Raw genomic sequence first — 5,820 nt, forward strand, 5'->3', positions numbered from 1 at the left:
TCTTTATAACATATCCTCCCAATATTTTAGGGAGCTACAATAAATATTCCATTCGTATAGAATCAACCCAAACAAACTTGCATTTTAAATCTCTCCCATTTCCAGATTCTACAATTCTTATCTTTCTCCATAAATGTTTAGATTCTGCCCATAAATCGTGCTATGGGGCTACCAGTAAAATCTCATCTCTTTTGGCCTCTCTTTAGATTGCTTCCAAATTCAAACAGTTTGAGTTTTATTCAAACTTATTCGAGTTGTATCTTCTAAACCCCTATCCAACCATTTTTATTAAACCTTCTATATATTTTCTGTCTCCAGAAAAATATGTCGCTTGTTGGGATTCCATCTCTATCCTCTCCTTTTGCCTTTCTCTATTTTTGAAATGCAGAAACCTTTTTTTTATTTGTCCAGCAGGCCTCCTTGCTTGTTTTACCTCTCCATTGGGCCGGCCTCCCAACGCATCTGCAGCACAGACCGGCCCAACCTCCCCTGGGCCAGCAGACTCGCTGTAAACCCTAGCCGCCAGGGAGCCCGTTCCCCATCTCTCGATCTCTTCCCTCGTTCCCTCATAGCGTTGCCACCCCTTCGTCTCACTCCCCCTCAGCGCCATCTCTTCCCCGATCCCCTTCACACCCACACGGCCCCGTGCCTCCCACCGGCAACCACCTCCACCACCTCTCTTGCCCCGCCGCCTTCCCCACTCCGGAGTGGCCACCAGCCACCAGAGCCTCCAAGCCGGTGAGCCCCTTCCTTGTCGGGCCTCCTTTGCTTCTCCTCGATCCGGCCGGGAATGGGACTCCGGTGGTCTTTAGTGGCTGGATCCGGCCATTCGTGTGCTCCTCACCACCTCTGCTTTCTCCCAGGTCAAGTGATGTCAGGGCCGACTCCAAGGTCTCCTCTGCCATCGTCATCAGCCGCAGCTGAAGGTCCGGCAAACCCATGCCTGCCATGGCCCTCCTCAAGCCGCCCTACTGCAGTGCCCCAGCTCAGACCCCCACCTTTGAACCGAGGTCTTTGTGCCGCTTCTTTTGAGTTCATGCCAAGTCTTGAGAGACCGGGGCCTCTTCGCGCATGACCGTCGTCGCGTTCCGTTTCATCTTTGTCAAGTACCCATGGACGCCAAGTACCATGATGTCGTTGCCTCTCAAGTTCGGCTACATGGAAACACCAAGTACCTCTACGCGCGAAGACGCCAAGACCGTTTCAGGATCCACCAAGTACCGCTACCGATGACTTGAACATCTACGAAAACGTGTACCACTACTGTCGCGGAGATCGCGAGAAACATCTACCGTCGACCTCAGAGCATGTACGACGACCATTGTCGAAGACCCGTACCTCTACCGCTTCCTGAACATGAATAACTACTTCCACTTCAACCATCCCGAGAACATCTACTTCCTCTACTTCCCTCGACAAACCCGAATCGTCTTGAACCGCATGCTTCAAAGGTATAACCGCCGAGCCGATGATCCTGTGGACGAATGCTTGTGATGTATGAGATGTCCGTGTTTACACCATGTCTGAATTGATCCTTGTACGTTTCTTGTTGCCTTGCCATCGTCTCGTGGGAACCCGGCATCCGGGATCACCCCACCATTCTTGCTTGACACGCTCCTGCCACACTACCTTTTGCACCGGTATCTCTGTGAGCTACCAGAACCGATATGTTGTCGTGGCATCATTTTCGGATTCACCGCCGTGGCACCCTTTCTTTCCACCACGATGACAAATGCTTCATAATATGCTCATGTCAACATTTTCATAAAATTGCATAAAACTTTCACATGTCATCCGCATCATGATAGTAACATTAAAATGTTTAAAATTGTTGTGTGCATTAAATTGCTAAATGCATATGAGGATTTTCCGGAATTGTTGCTTGTTATTTCCAGCGTCATTTAAACTTGCCTAAATAGTTAGTTTACTTATGCCTCACCACTTGCCATGTTAACCAACATTTAATATTGTTGAGTACCTAAATGGGAGAGAGCTAAATAATTGAATGTGGTGTTTTGTCAATATGCATCTCGTTGCATATTGAGCTCCACTTAATTTGTAGTGTTGTTTGTGCACTTTGCCATGCCATGCCTCATTAAACCGGACATGCATCATACTTGATTGTGCATCGTGCCATGTTGATGTGATGGTTGTTTACCATGTTGTGTGTTTCTTTCCGGTTGCACTTCTCCTTGATAGTTCCGGTTATGTTGCGTTTGTGAGGATTCGTTCGACTACGTCTGTTTGTCTTCTTCATGGACTCATTCTTCTTCCTTGCGGGATCTCAGGCAAGATGGCCATACCCTCGATATCACTTCTATCTTTGCTTGCTAGTTGTTCGTTCTATCGCTATGTCGCGCTACCTACCACTTGTTATATCATGCCTCCCATATTGCCATGTCAAGCCTTTAACCCACCTTCCTAGCAAACCGTTGTTTGGCTATGTTACCGCTTTTGCTCAGCCCCTCTTATAGTGTTGTTAGTTGCAGGTGAAGTTGAAGTTTGCTCCATGTTGGAACATGTTTATGTTGGGATATCACAATATCTCTTATTTTAATTAATGCATCTATATACTTGGTAAAGGGTGGAAGGCTCGGCCTTTTGCCTGGTTTTTGTTCCACTCTTGCCGCCCTAGTTTCTGTCATACCGGTGTTATGTTCCTTGATTTTGCGTTACGCGGTTGGGGATTTATGTGACCCCCTTGATAGTCCGCTTTGAATAAAACTCCTCCAGCAAGGCCCAATCTTGGTTTTACCATTTGCCACCTAAGGCCTCCTTTGGTTTGTAGGAATTTCATAGGATTTCTATAGGATAGGATTTGCAAAGGAAAATTTCCTTTGAAGCCCTTTGGTTTGTAGGAATGGATTCCTATTCCTATGTAGGATAGGAATCAATCCTTCACATTTTGGAGGAAAAAAACATTAGCTAAGACTCAATGGAAAAATTCCTATCCTATGAATCAAATGACATCTCTTTCCCTATAGGAATTGAGATGCATGTCATCTCACTTCCTATATGTAACATCCCAAAATTCTAAATTTTGGAATGTTATAATAAATAGATAGATTTGACTGATTGTTTGATTGATTGACTGAAAGTGAGTGAATTCGAAACTTTTTGAAAGTTAAATGAGAGGGAATAAAAGGACTTTCCCAAACTTTCATATTTGCTTTCTGATCTCCATGAATTCAAATGCTTTTCAAACACAAAACCCTAGAGAGAAGATGACATGACTTCTTCCATTTAAAATGAAAAGGGTGTTTGAAAAATATTTGAATACCATTGGGAAATATTTTCCAATTCAGAAACTTTATGCAACTCAATGATTTTCACGAGAGAAGATAAAATGACTTCTTCAAATTATATGAAATATGAGTTGGGAGTTTCAAAGAATTAAATTCAAAGTTCTTTTGAATTTATTTTCAATTTGGAATGTTATACATTAGATCATCATGCATATCTTATTTTCTTGCATTTTGGTCGATCCTAGAAATTTCACGCAACTCAAGGACCTTCGGAGAGAGTTGGAGATTTCGTTATTTTCATATTTGAGAGTTTTCTCGAATTTGAAAAGAGGATCATTTGATTTATTTATTTTCATCTTCAATAATTTTTCCGGTGTCAAAATATAGAGGAATAATATGACTTTCCCAAATTTAGGAAAAATGAAGATTTAATAAATAGATCAAGTTTTGTTTGCCGGTGTTTGTTCATTTTATTTGCTTATTTGGATAGGGAAAAATGCTGTTTTCAAAAATTGCATTTTAGGTGAGAAAAGTTCATTTTGTTCGACTCATTTTTAGGAGTCGGGGAAAATTTACTTTAGAATTTTGGAGCCCGTTTAGTTTTCTTTTTTGTTTTTTTTCTGCGCGCGGAATCAGTTAAAAAAAACTGGACCAAGGCCCAGCCGGGCCAAAGGCCCAAGCCAAGCCGCAGCCTCCCTGCGCGCAGCGCAGCGCCAGGCGCCAGGAGCGCCCCAGGCCGCCGCCTCTTGCTCCACGAATCCTAAAAGGATTCTAGGGTAGCCCCTCTTTCCTTTGTTTCGTTTTTCTTCTAGGACTCTTTTTCCTATTCTTTCTTGTCCCCTACCCCAAGTAATCTCTCCCCTCTCCTATATAAATACCCCCATAGACCCCCCCTCTCCTCACACCAAAACCAAACCCCCTCTCCTCCCCAAGCCGCGCCCCACCCCGCGCCCCTCACCCCGCGCGCCCCCCCCGCCCCGCCCCACCCGCGCGCCCTCCCCCGCCGCCCTCGCCGCCGCCCCTAGCGCCGCCGCCGCCGCCCTAGCACGCCGCCGTCGCCACCGTTCGCCCCGCCTCGCCGGAGGTAGCCCCGCGCCTCTCTTTTTCTTCCCCGCGGTTCGGTTCTTTTAAAAGAAACCGTTCCGGTTTTCTTTTCCGGTTTTTCTCTCCGATTCTTCGTTTCGGTTTCTTTTCCGAAACCCTAGATCGGTTTTCCGTTTTCTTTTTCGGTTTCTTTTCCGAAAACCCTAGATCGGTTTTCGTTCTTCTTTCGGACCGTTCGTCTCAACGAACGTGATCACCGATTATTCCCGGTTAACGACGCCCGTTCGTTTAACCGTTCGTCTCTTTCTTTTCGTCGGATTTATTCCGCGATCGTGATCTCAGATCCGATCTTCGTTCTAGTTTATCTTCTCGCCGTTTATCGGAATCAGGTGATTCAAGCGCCTGGAGTTTCGTCTCGAAACCGCCGTTCCGTTCTAATCAACTTAAACAAGTTTTGCCCTGGTAAAATTTGACCTAGTTTCAACTTGCTAGAACCGAGTTGTTTTCTTCCGCCGTTTGTTTTCCGTTTCTTTGTTCGGTTCGTTCTTTCTTTGCAACCGGAGTTCTTAAGTTGAACTATCTGGTTCGTTCTCTCGTTCGAGTTTTACTTGTGCATTAGATGAGTACTTATTGTGTGGTTACTATTGTTTGCTTACGATAGATTGACCGGAGTGTGACGAGTAGATCTATCACGAGTTTTGAGTGCGAATCTTCTTCATCAACATTGCAGGCAAGTTCACACTTTGATCATACCTTTTCTACAACCCATGTTTTATTGCATTAGATCAATCCTCACACATTGCATGATTAGGATCTAATTAAATTGTGGGATGGGAAGTAGATGAGGTAGTACCTATTACCTGTATTATTATGAAACCTTTGGGAGTTACTTCTACGTTTTCTTATTATGCCATGCTATGCTAGTAGACGTGGATTGGGTGAGTGATATCCATGACAGATGTGAGTTTGTAATTTTGGTTTATCTAAGGTGGCAACTTAAACACACATCTGGGTGGATTGAGGCACCTGATGTCTATCAGGACTTGCCTGTTTTTTTGGACCGCCACCCAGGCTCAAAGGGATCATAAGATTATTCATGCTAGAAACTTCCGTGTGCAGCCACAAGCTATTATGGGCTCTAGCATAGTTGACTAAGTCGTGCGAACTCTTAAAGTGGTAGACTAGCAGATGTAGGGGATGTAGGTGGTACTGTCTATCACATCGTAAGGTGCTAGCGCTTCTGAAACACTATGTCTCGGTCATCCGTTTCTCAAACACCATGTAGTGCGAGAAATCCAACGGAGGCGATCGAGTCTTGTGGGGAAAAGTGCACCTCTGCAGAGTGTACAAACTAATCATGATTAGCCGTGTCCCCGGTTATGGACTTGAGTATCTAGTACTTGAATATCATGTGAATCTCAACATGTTACTTCTAATTAATGTTGTTGGGTTTTAATTATTTTTAATTGGGATTGAGAATGCTGTCAACCATTCTCAATGTGTTTCACAACCACCATGATAGTTAAATAAA

The sequence above is a fragment of the Triticum urartu genome, chromosome 7 (genome assembly GCF_003073215.2).
Source record: "Triticum urartu cultivar G1812 chromosome 7, Tu2.1, whole genome shotgun sequence".
Lineage (NCBI taxonomy): Eukaryota > Viridiplantae > Streptophyta > Magnoliopsida > Poales > Poaceae > Triticum > Triticum urartu.